The sequence below is a fragment of the Scardinius erythrophthalmus genome (genome assembly GCF_964197995.2).
Source record: "Scardinius erythrophthalmus genome assembly, chromosome: 2".
In the NCBI taxonomy this organism is placed as follows: domain Eukaryota; kingdom Metazoa; phylum Chordata; class Actinopteri; order Cypriniformes; family Leuciscidae; genus Scardinius; species Scardinius erythrophthalmus.
Window position 1 is genome coordinate 53006182 of NC_138222.1, and position 13339 is coordinate 53019520.

Consider the following 13339-nt stretch of genomic DNA (forward strand, 5'->3'; position numbering starts at 1 on the left):
AGGAAGTTGCTGTAACTCAGGCATGGAATGTCCAATCTGCCCCAAACTTCACACTTTTGATAAGCGTTCTGTCCTGAACACATGACCATGCTCATATTCAGTTACAGTCATAGCGCCACCTGCTGGCAACAGGAAGTGACATGTTTAACACTGTTATGGACTCCTAATAACATATAAAAAAGTGCCAGCAAGTGCTAAACATGCTAACAACATACTAGAAGCATGCTAAAACATGCTAGCAAACTCTTAGCTAAGTGCTAAAGCATGCTATTATTGCAATTAAATAGGAATTTGCTGTAACTCAGGCATGGAATGTCCAATCTGCCCCAAACTTCACACTTTTGATAAGCGTTCTGTCCTGAACACATCTACATGAGAAAATTCAGTTATAGTAATAGCGCCACCTACTGGTAACAGGAAGTGTCATGTTTAACACGTTGATGCCATTCTAGCAACATGTTAAAAATGCCATTGACTTCTAAACATGCTAGAAACATGTTAAAACATGCTAGCAATACTTAGCTAAGTGCTAAAGCATGCTAATTCAATGAAACAGGATGTTGTTGTTACTCAAGAAGGCAATGTCCAATCTGCGCCAAACTTCACACTTTTAATAAACGTTCTGTCCTGAACACATGACCATGCTCATATTCAGTTACAGTCATAGTGCCACCTGCTGGCAACAGGAAGTGACATGTTAAACACTGTTGTGGACATAAAAACATATAAAAAAAGTGCCAGCAAGTGCTAAACATGCTAACAACATACTAGAAAAATGCTAAAACATGCTAGCAAACACTTAGCTAAGTGCTAAAGCATGCTATTGCTGCAATTAAATAGGAATTTGCTGTAACACAGGCATGGAATGTCCAATCTGCCTCAAACTTCACACGTTTGATAAGAGTCATGGCCTGAACACATCTACATGAGAATATTCAGTTATAGTAATAGCGCCACCTGCTGTCAACAGGAAGTGACATGTTTAACACTGTTGTGGTCTCCTAATAACATATAAAAAAGAGCCAGCAAGTGCTAAACAGGTTAGTAACATACTAGAAACATGCTAGCAAACACTTAGCTAAGTGCTAAAGCATGCTATCACTGCAATTAAATAGGAATTTGCTGTAACCCAGGCATGGAATGTCCAATCTGCCCCAAACGTCACACGTTTGATAAGAATCATGGCCTGAACACATGTCTATGCTCAAATTCAGTTATAGTAATAGCGCCACCTACTGGCAACAGGAAGTGACATGTTTAACACGTTGATGCTGTTCTAGCAACATGTTAAAAATGCCATTGAGTTCTAAACATGCTAGAAACATATTAAAACATGCTAGCAATACTTAGCTAAGTGCTAAAGCATGCTAATTCAATGAAACAGGACTTTGTTGTTACTCAAGAAGGCAATGTACAATCTACCCCAAACTTCACACGTTTGATAAGAGTTATCTCTTGAACACATGTCCATGCTCATATTTAGTTATAGTCATAGCGCCACCTGCTGGCAACAGGAAGTGACGTTTAACACTGTTCTTGACTCCTAATAACATATTAAAAAATGCCAGTAGGTGCTAAACATCCTACCAACATACTAGAGACATGCTAAAACATACTAGCAAACACTTAGCTAAGTGCTAAAGAATGATATTACTGCAATTAAATATGAATTTGCTGTAACTCAGGCATGGAATGTCCAATCTGCCCCAAACTTCACACTTTTGATAAGCGTTCTGTCCTGAACACATGACCATGCTTATATTCAGTTACAGTCATAGCGCCACCTGCTGGCAACAGGAAGTGACATGTTTAACACTGTTATGGACTCCTAATAACATATAAAAAAGTGCCAGCAAGTGCTAAACATGCTAACAACATACTAGAAACATGCTAAAACATGCTAGCAAACTCTTAGCTAAGTGCTATTATTATTAGCATGCTATTATTGCAATTAAATAGGAATTTGCTGTAACTCAGGCATGGAATGTCCAATCTGCCCCAAACTTCACACTTTTGATAAGAGTCATGGCCTGAACACATCTACATGAGAATGTTCAGTTATAGTAATAGCGCCACCTACTGGCAACAGGAAGTGACATGTTTAACACGTTGATGCCGTTCTAGCAACATGTTAAAAATGCCATTGAGTTCTAAACATGCTAGAAACATGTTAAAACATGCTAACAATGCTTAGCTAAGTGCTAAAGAATGCTAATTCAATGAAACATGACTTTGTTGTTACTCATGAAGGCAATGTCCAATTTGCACCAAACTTCACACGTTTGATAAGAGTTCTGTCCTGAACACACATCCATGCTCATATTCAGTTATAGTCATAACGCAACCTACTGGCAACAGAAACTGACATGGTTAACACAGTAATGCAGTACTAACCACATAATTATTGTGTACTAAGCATGCTAGAAACAGATTAAACATGCTAGCAACACTTAGCTGAGTCATGAAGCATGCTATTATCACCATTATACAAAACATTTTGTAACTGACTTTGACATACTCTTACTATATATACCTCCTTAAATGTACATTTCCCAACCATGCTCTGTCTTCCTAAAGCCACCGAGTGTTGATGGCACGGGTGCGAGGGCCCTTTCATCGCTGCTTGCAGCTTTAATTAGGGCCCGAGCACCGATGGTGTGAGGACCCTCTTGGAATTGCTCTGTTTATTATTATTATTATTATTATTATTATTCTTCTTCTCCGCATTGAATTGCATTTTTGAGGGCCTAAACATGCGCGAAAACTCACGAAACTTTGCACACGCGTCAGAACTGGCGAAAATTTACATCTGATATAGGTTTCAGAATTGGACGGGGCAAAACGGCTCGATAGCGCCACCTATAAAAGTTCAACGGAGTGCGCCTCCCGCAACGTTCCACGTACGTGCACGAAATTCGGTACATACATGTAATGACCTAATACCTACAAAAAAGTCTCTTGGAGCATAGCCCTAAACCCAACAGGAAGTCAGCCATTTTGAACTTCCTCCCAGATTTTTGTGCAGTTTTTGACATTTTCAGGCCTCATACTTTAACGAACTCCTCCTACAGTTTTAATCTGATCATCTTCAAATTTGGTGAGTGTAATCTTAAGGCCTTTGCGACGTTAAATTGCGAAGATCTTGAGTTTTCGTCGAAGGGCGGGTCCTCGGCGGCCTGACAAATTTTGATGTTTCGCCATGAAACAGGAAGTTGCTGTAACTCAGGCATGGAATGTCCAATCTGCCCCAAACTTCATACGTTTGATAAGAGTTCTGTCCTGAACACATGACCATGCTCATATTCAGTTATAGTCATAGCGCCACCTGCTGGCAACAGAAAGTGACATGTTTAACACTGTTATGGACTCCTAATAACATATAAAAAAGTGCCAGCAAGTGCTAAACATGCTAACAACATACTAGAAGCATGCTAAAACATGCTAGCAAACTCTTAGCTAAGTGCTAAAGCATGCTATTATTGCAATTAAATAGGAATTTGCTGTAACTCAGGCATGGAATGTCCAATCTGCCCCAAACTTCACACTTTTGATAAGCGTTCTGTCCTGAACATATCTACATGAGAATATTCAGTTATAGTAATAGCGCCACCTACTGGTAACAGGAAGTGTCATGTTTAACACGTTGATGCCATTCTAGCAACATGTTAAAAATGCCATTGACTTCTAAACATGCTAGAAACATGTTAAAACATACTAGCAATACTTAGCTAAGTGCTAAAGCATGCTAATTCAATGAAACAGGATGTTGTTGTTACTCAAGAAGGCAATGTCCAATCTGCGCCAAACTTCACACTTTTAATAAACGTTCTGTCCTGAACACATGACCATGCTCATATTCAGTTATAGTCATAGCGCCACCTGCTGGCAACAGGAAGTGACATGTTTAACACTGTTATGGACTCCTAATAACATATAAAAAAGTGCCAGCAAGTGCTAAACATGCTAACAACATACTAGAAGCATGCTAAAACATGCTAGCAAACTCTTAGCTAAGTGCTAAAGCATGCTATTATTGCAATTAAATAGGAATTTGCTGTAACTCAGGCATGGAATGTCCAATCTGCCCCAAACTTCACACTTTTGATAAGCGTTCTGTCCTGAACATATCTACATGAGAATATTCAGTTATAGTAATAGCGCCACCTACTGGTAACAGGAAGTGTCATGTTTAACACGTTGATGCCATTCTAGCAACATGTTAAAAATGCCATTGACTTCTAAACATGCTAGAAACATGTTAAAACATACTAGCAATACTTAGCTAAGTGCTAAAGCATGCTAATTCAATGAAACAGGATGTTGTTGTTACTCAAGAAGGCAATGTCCAATCTGCGCCAAACTTCACACTTTTAATAAACGTTCTGTCCTGAACACATGACCATGCTCATATTCAGTTATAGTCATAGCGCCACCTGCTGGCAACAGGAAGTGACATGTTTAACACTGTTATGGACTCCTAATAACATATAAAAAAGTGCCAGCAAGTGCTAAACATGCTAACAACATACTAGAAGCATGCTAAAACATGCTAGCAAACTCTTAGCTAAGTGCTAAAGCATGCTATTATTGCAATTAAATAGGAATTTGCTGTAACTCAGGCATGGAATGTCCAATCTGCCCCAAACTTCACACTTTTGATAAGCGTTCTGTCCTGAACATATCTACATGAGAATATTCAGTTATAGTAATAGCGCCACCTGCTGGCAACAGGAAGTGACGTTTAACACTGTTCTTGACTCCTAATAACATATAAAAAAATGCCAGTAGGTGCTAAACATCCTACCAACATACTATAGACATGCTAAAACATACTAGCAAACACTTAGCTAAGTGCTAAAGAATGATATTACTGCAATTAAATATGAATTTGCTGTAACTCAGGCATGGAATGTCCAATCTGCCCCAAACTTCACACTTTTGATAAGCGTTCTGTCCTGAACACATGACCATGCTTATATTCAGTTACAGTCATAGCGCCACCTGCTGGCAACAGGAAGTGACATGTTTAACACTGTTATGGACTCCCAATAACATATAAAAGAGTGCCAGCAAGTGTTAAACATGCTAACAACATACTAGAAACATGCTAAAACATGCTAGCAAACTCTTAGCCAAGTGCTAAAGCATGCTATTATTGCAATTAAATAGGAATTTGCTGTAACTCAGGCATGGAATGTCCAATCTGCCCCAAACTTCACACTTTTGATAAGAGTCATGGCCTGAACACATCTACATGAGAATGTTCAATTATAGTAATAGCGCCACCAACTGGCAACAGGAAGTGACATGTTTAACACGTTGATGCCGTTCTAGCAACATGTTAAAAATGCCATTGAGTTCTAAACATGCTAGAAACATGTTAAAACATGCTAACAATGCTTAGCTAAGTGCTAAAGCATGCTAATTCAATGAAACATGACTTTGTTGTTACTCAAGAAGGCAATGTCCAATTTGCACCAAACTTCACACGTTTGATAAGAGTTCTGTCCTGAACACACATCCAAGCTCATATTCAGTTATAGTCATAACGCCACCTACTGGCAACAGAAACTGACATGGTTAACACAGTAATGCAGTACTAACCACATAATTATTGTGTACTAAGCATGCTAGAAACACACTAAACATGCTAGCAACACTTAGCTGAGTCATGAAGCATGCTATTATCACCATTATACAAAACATTTTGTAACTGACTTTGACATACTCTTACTATATATACCTCCTTAAATGTACATTTCCCAACCATGCTCTGTCTTCCTAAAGCCACCGAGTGTTGATGGCACGGGTGCGAGGGCCCTTTCATCGCTGCTTGCAGCTTTAGTTAGGGCCCGAGCACCGATGGTGTGAGGACCCTCTTGGAATTACTCTGTTTATTATTATTATTATTATTATTCTTCTTCTTCTTCTTCTCCGCATTGAATTGCATTTTTGAGGGCCTAAACATGCTCGAAAACTCACGAAACTTTGCACACGCGTCAGAACTGGCGAAAATTTACATCTGATATAGGTTTAAGAATTGGACGGGGCAAAATGGCTCGATAGCGCCACCTATAAAAGTTCAACGGAGTGCGCCTCCCGCAACGTTCCACGTACGTGCACGAAATTCGGTACATACGTGTAATGACCTAATACCTACAAAAAAGTCTCTTGAAGCATAGCCCTAAACACAACAGGAAGTCAGCCATTTTGAACTTCCTCTCAGATTTTTGTGCAGTTTTTGCCATTTTCAGGCCTCGTACTTTAACGAACTCCTCCTACAGTTTTAATCTGATCATCTTCAAATTTGGTGAGTGTAATCTTAAGGCCTTTGCGACGTTAAATTGCGAAGATCTTGAGTTTTCGTCAAAGGGCGGGTCCTCGGCGGCCTGACAAATTTCGATGTTTCGCCATGAAACAGGAAGTTGCTGTAACTCAGGCATGGAATGTCCAATCTGCCCCAAACTTCACACTTTTGATAAGCATTCTGTCCTGAACACATGACCATGCTCATATTCAGTTACAGTCATAGCGCCACCTGCTGGCAACAGGAAGTGACATGTTTAACACTGTTATGGACTCCTAATAACATATAAAAAAGTGCCAGCAAGTGCTAAACATGCTAACAACATACTAGAAGCATGCTAAAACATGCTAGCAAACTCTTAGCTAAGTGCTAAAGCATGCTATTATTGCAATTAAATAGGAATTTGCTGTAACCCAGGCATGGAATGTCCAATCTGCCCCAAACTTCACACGTTTGATAAGAATCATGGCCTGAACACATGTCTATGCTCAAATTCAGTTATAGTAATAGCGCCACCTACTGGTAACAGGAAGTGTCATGTTTAACACGTTGATGCCATTCTAGCAACATGTTAAAAATGCCATTGAGTTCTAAACATGTTAGAAACATATTAAAACATGCTAGCAATACTTAGCTAAGTGCTAAAGCATGCTAATTCAATGAAACAGGACTTTGTTGTTACTCAAGAAGGCAATGTACAATCTACCCCAAACTTCACACGTTTGATAAGAGTTATCTCTTGAACACATGTCCATGCTCATATTTAGTTATAGTCATAGCGCCACCTGCTGGCAACAGGAAGGGATGTTTAACACTGTTCTTGACTCCTAATAACATATAAAAAAATGCCAGTAGGTGCTAAACATCCTACCAACATACTAGAGACATGCTAAAACATACTAGCAAACACTTAGCTAAGTGCTAAAGAATGATATTACTGCAATTAAATATGAATTTGCTGTAACTCAGGCATGGAATGTCCAATCTGCCCCAAACTTCACACTTTTGATAAGCGTTCTGTCCTGAACACATGACCATGCTTATATTCAGTTACAGACATAGCGCCACCTGCTGGCAACAGGAAGTGACATGTTTAACACTGTTATGGACTCCTAATAACATATAAAAAAGTGCCAGCAAGTTTTAAACATGCTAACAACATATTATAAACATGCTAAAACATGCTAGCAAACTCTTAGCTAAGTGCTAAAGCATGCTATTATTGCAATTAAATAGGAATTTGCTGTAACTCAGGCATGGAATGTCCAATCTGCCCCAAACTTCACACTTTTGATAAGAGTCATGGCCTGAATACATCTACATGAGAATGTTCATTTATAGTAATAGCGCCACCTACTGGCAACAGGAAGTGACATGTTTAACACGTTGATGCCGTTCTAGCAACATGTTAAAAATGCCATTGAGTTCTAAACATGCTAGAAACATGTTAAAACATGCTAACAATGCTTAGCTAAGTGCTAAAGAATGCTAATTCAATGAAACATGACTTTTTTGTTACTCAAGAAGGCAATTTCCAATTTGCACCAAACTTCACACGTTTGATAAGAGTTCTGTCCTGAACACACATCCATGCTCATATTCAGCAATAGTCATAACGCCACCTATTGGCAACAGAAACTGACATGGTTAACACAGTAATGCAGTACTAACCACATAATTATTGTGTACTAAGCATGCTAGAAACAGACTAAACATGCTAGCAACACTTAGCTGAGTCATGAAGCATGCTATTATCACCATTATACAAAACATTTTGTTACTAACTTTGACATACTCTTACTATATATACCTCCTTAAATGTACATTTCCCAACCATGCTCTGTCTTCCTAAAGCCACCGAGTGTTGATGGCACGGGTGCGAGGGCCCTTTCATCGCTGCTTGCAGCTTTAATTATTATTATTCTTCTTCTTCTCCGCATTGAATTGTATTTTTGAGGGCCTAAACATGCGCGAAAACTCACGAAACTTTGCACACGCGTCAGAACTGGCGAAAATTTACATCTGATATAGGTTTCAGAATTGGACGGGGCAAAATGGCTCGATAGCGCCACCTATAAATGTTCAACAGAGTGCGCCTCCCGCAACGTTCCACGTACGTGCACGAAATTCGGTACATACGTGTAATGACCTAATACCTACAAAAAAGTCTCTTGGAGCATAGCCCTAAACACAACAGGAAGTCAGCCATTTTGAACTTCCTCTCAGATTTTTGTGCAGTTTTTGCCATTTTCAGGCCTCGTACTTTAACGAACTCCTCCTACAGTTTTAATCTGATCATCTTCAAATTTGGTGAGTGTAATCTTAAGGCCTTTGCGACGTTAAATTGCGAAGATCTTGAGTTTTCGTCGAAGGGCGGGTCCTCGGCGGCCTTACAAATTTCGATGTTTCGCCATGAAACAGGAAGTTGCTGTAACTCAGGCATGGAATGTCCAATCTGCCTCAAACTTCACACGTTTGATAAGAGTTCTGTCCTGAACACATGGCCATGCTCATATTCAGTTATAGTCATAGCGCCACCTGCTGGCAACAGGAAGTGACATGTTTAACACTGTTATGGACTCCTAATAACATATAAAAAAGTGCCAGCAAGTGCTAAACATGCTAACAACATACTAGAAGCATGCTAAAACATGCTAGCAAACTCTTAGCTAAGTGCTAAAGCATGCTATTGTTGCAATTAAATAAGAATTTGCTGTAACTCAGGCATGGAATGTCCAATCTGCCCCAAACTTCACACTTTTGATAAGCGTTCTGTCCTGAACACATCTACATGAGAATATTCAGTTATAGTAATAGCGCCACCTACTGGAAACAGGAAGTGTCATGTTTAACACGTTGATGCCATTCTAGCAACATGTTAAAAATGCCATTGAGGTCTAAACATGCTAGAAACATGTTAAAACATGCTAGCTAATGTTAAAACATGCTAGCAATACTTAGCTAAGTGGTAAAGCATGCTAATTCAATGAAACAGGATGTTGTTGTTACTCAAGAAGGCAATGTCCAATATGCGCCAAACTTCACACTTTTAATAAACGTTCTGTCCTGAACACATGACCATGCTCATATTAAGTTACAGTCATAGTGCCACCTGCTGGCAACAGGAAGTGACATGTTAAACACTGTTGTGGACATATAAAAACATATAAAAAAAGTGCCAGCAAGTGCTAAACATGTTAACAACATACTAGAAAAATGCTAAAACATGCTAGCAAACACTTAGCTAAGTGCTAAAGCATGCTATTGCTGCAATTAAATAGGAATTTGCTGTAACACAGGCAAGGAATGTCCAATCTGCCTCAAACTTCACACGTTTGATAAGAGTCATGGCCTGAACACATCTACATGAGAATATTCAGTTATAGTAATAGCGCCACCTGCTGTCAACAGGAAGTGACATGTTTAACACTGTTGTGGTCTCCTAATAACATATAAAAAAGAGCCAGCAAGTGCTAAACAGGTTAGCAACATACTAGAAACATGCTAGCAAACACTTAGCTAAGTGCTAAAGCATGCTATCACTGCAATTAAATAGAAATTTGCTGTAACCCAGGCCTGGAATGTCCAATCTGCCCCAAACATCACACGTTTGATAAGAATCATGGCCTGAACACATGTCTATGCTCAAATTCAGTAATAGTAATAGCGCCACCTACTGGCAACAGGAAGTGACATGTTTAACACGTTGATGCCGTTCTAGCAACATGTTAAAAATGCCATTGAGTTCTAAACATGCTAGAAACATATTAAAACATGCTAGCAATACTTAGCTAAGTGCTAAAGCATGATAATTCAATGAAACAGGACTTTGTTGTTACTCAAGAAGGCAATGTACAATCTACCCCAAACTTCACACGTTTGATAAGAGTTATCTCTTGAACACATGTCCATGCTCATATTTAGTTATAGTCATAGCGCCACCTGCTGGCAACAGGAAGTGACGTTTAACACTGTTCTTGACTCCTAATAACATATAAAAAAAATGCCAGTAGGTGCTAAACATCCTACCAACATACTAGAGACATGCTAAAACATACTAGCAAACACTTAGCTAAGTGCTAAAGAATGATATTACTGCAATTAAATATGAATTTGCTGTAACTCAGGCATGGAATGTCCAATCTGCCCCAAACTTCACACTTTTGATAAGCGTTCTGTCCTGAACACATGACCATGCTTATATTCAGTTACAGTCATAGCGCCACCTGCTGGCAACAGGAAGTGACATGTTTAACACTGTTATGGACTCCTAATAACATATAAAAAAGTGCCAGCAAGTGTTAAACATGCTAACAACATACTAGAAACATGCTAAAACATGCTAGCAAACTCTTAGCTAAGTGCTAAAGCATGCTATTATTGCAATTAAATAGGAATTTGCTGTATCTCAGGCATGGAATGTCCAATCTGCCCCAAACTTCACACTTTTGATAAGAGTCATGGCCTGAATACATCTACATGAGAATGTTCATTTTTAGTAATAGCGCCACCTACTGGCAACAGGAAGTGACATGTTTAACACGTTGATGCCGTTCTAGCAACATGTTAAAAATGCCATTGAGTTCTAAACATGCTAGAAACATGTTAAAACATGCTAACAATGCTTAGCTAAGTGCTAAAGAATGCTAATTCAATGAAACATGACTTTTTTGTTACTCAAGAAGGCAATTTCCAATTTGCACCAAACTTCACACGTTTGATAAGAGTTCTGTCCTGAACACACATCCATGCTCATATTCAGCTTTAGTCATAACGCCACCTACTGGCAACAGAAACTGACATGGTTAACACAGTAATGCAGTACTAACCACATAATTATTGTGTACCAAGCATGCTAGAAACAGACTAAACATGCTAGCAACACTTAGCTGAGTCATGAAGCATGCTATTATCACCATTATACAAAACATTTTGTAACTGACTTTGACATACTCTTACTATATATACCTCCTTAAATGTACATTTCCCAACCATGCTCTGTCTTCCTAAAGCCACCGAGTGTTGATGGCACGGGTGCGAGGGCCCTTTCATCGCTGCTTGCAGCTTTAATTAGGGCCCGAGCACCGATGGTGTGAGGACCCTCTTGGAATTGCTCTGTTTATTATTATTATTATTATTATTATTATTATTCTTCTCCGCATTGAATTGCATTTTTGAGGGCCTAAACATGCGCGAAAACTCACGAAACTTTGCACACGCGTCAGAACTGGCGAAAATTTACATCTGATATAGGTTTCAGAATTGGACGGGGCAAAACGGCTCGATAGCGCCACCTATAAAAGTTCAACGGAGTGCGCCTCCCGCAACGTTCCACGTACGTGCACGAAATTCGGTACATACATGTAATGACCTAATACCTACAAAAAAGTCTCTTGGAGCATAGCCCTAAACCCAACAGGAAGTCAGCCATTTTGAACTTCCTCCCAGATTTTTGTGCAGTTTTTGACATTTTCAGGCCTCATACTTTAACGAACTCCTCCTACAGTTTTAATCTGATCATCTTCAAATTTGGTGAGTGTAATCTTAAGGCCTTTGCGACGTTAAATTGCGAAGATCTTGAGTTTTCGTCGAAGGGCGGGTCCTCGGCGGCCTGACAAATTTTGATGTTTCGCCATGAAACAGGAAGTTGCTGTAACTCAGGCATGGAATGTCCAATCTGCCCCAAACTTCATACGTTTGATAAGAGTTCTGTCCTGAACACATGACCATGCTCATATTCAGTTATAGTCATAGCGCCACCTGCTGGCAACAGAAAGTGACATGTTTAACACTGTTATGGACTCCTAATAACATATAAAAAAGTGCCAGCAAGTGCTAAACATGCTAACAACATACTAGAAGCATGCTAAAACATGCTAGCAAACTCTTAGCTAAGTGCTAAAGCATGCTATTATTGCAATTAAATAGGAATTTGCTGTAACTCAGGCATGGAATGTCCAATCTGCCCCAAACTTCACACTTTTGATAAGCGTTCTGTCCTGAACATATCTACATGAGAATATTCAGTTATAGTAATAGCGCCACCTACTGGTAACAGGAAGTGTCATGTTTAACACGTTGATGCCATTCTAGCAACATGTTAAAAATGCCATTGACTTCTAAACATGCTAGAAACATGTTAAAACATACTAGCAATACTTAGCTAAGTGCTAAAGCATGCTAATTCAATGAAACAGGATGTTGTTGTTACTCAAGAAGGCAATGTCCAATCTGCGCCAAACTTCACACTTTTAATAAACGTTCTGTCCTGAACACATGACCATGCTCATATTCAGTTATAGTCATAGCGCCACCTGCTGGCAACAGGAAGTGACATGTTTAACACTGTTATGGACTCCTAATAACATATAAAAAAGTGCCAGCAAGTGCTAAACATGCTAACAACATACTAGAAGCATGCTAAAACATGCTAGCAAACTCTTAGCTAAGTGCTAAAGCATGCTATTATTGCAATTAAATAGGAATTTGCTGTAACTCAGGCATGGAATGTCCAATCTGCCCCAAACTTCACACTTTTGATAAGCGTTCTGTCCTGAACATATCTACATGAGAATATTCAGTTATAGTAATAGCGCCACCTACTGGTAACAGGAAGTGTCATGTTTAACACGTTGATGCCATTCTAGCAACATGTTAAAAATGCCATTGACTTCTAAACATGCTAGAAACATGTTAAAACATACTAGCAATACTTAGCTAAGTGCTAAAGCATGCTAATTCAATGAAACAGGATGTTGTTGTTACTCAAGAAGGCAATGTCCAATCTGCGCCAAACTTCACACTTTTAATAAACGTTCTGTCCTGAACACATGACCATGCTCATATTCAGTTATAGTCATAGCGCCACCTGCTGGCAACAGGAAGTGACATGTTTAACACTGTTATGGACTCCTAATAACATATAAAAAAGTGCCAGCAAGTGCTAAACATGCTAACAACATACTAGAAGCATGCTAAAACATGCTAGCAAACTCTTAGCTAAGTGCTAAAGCATGCTATTATTGCAATTAA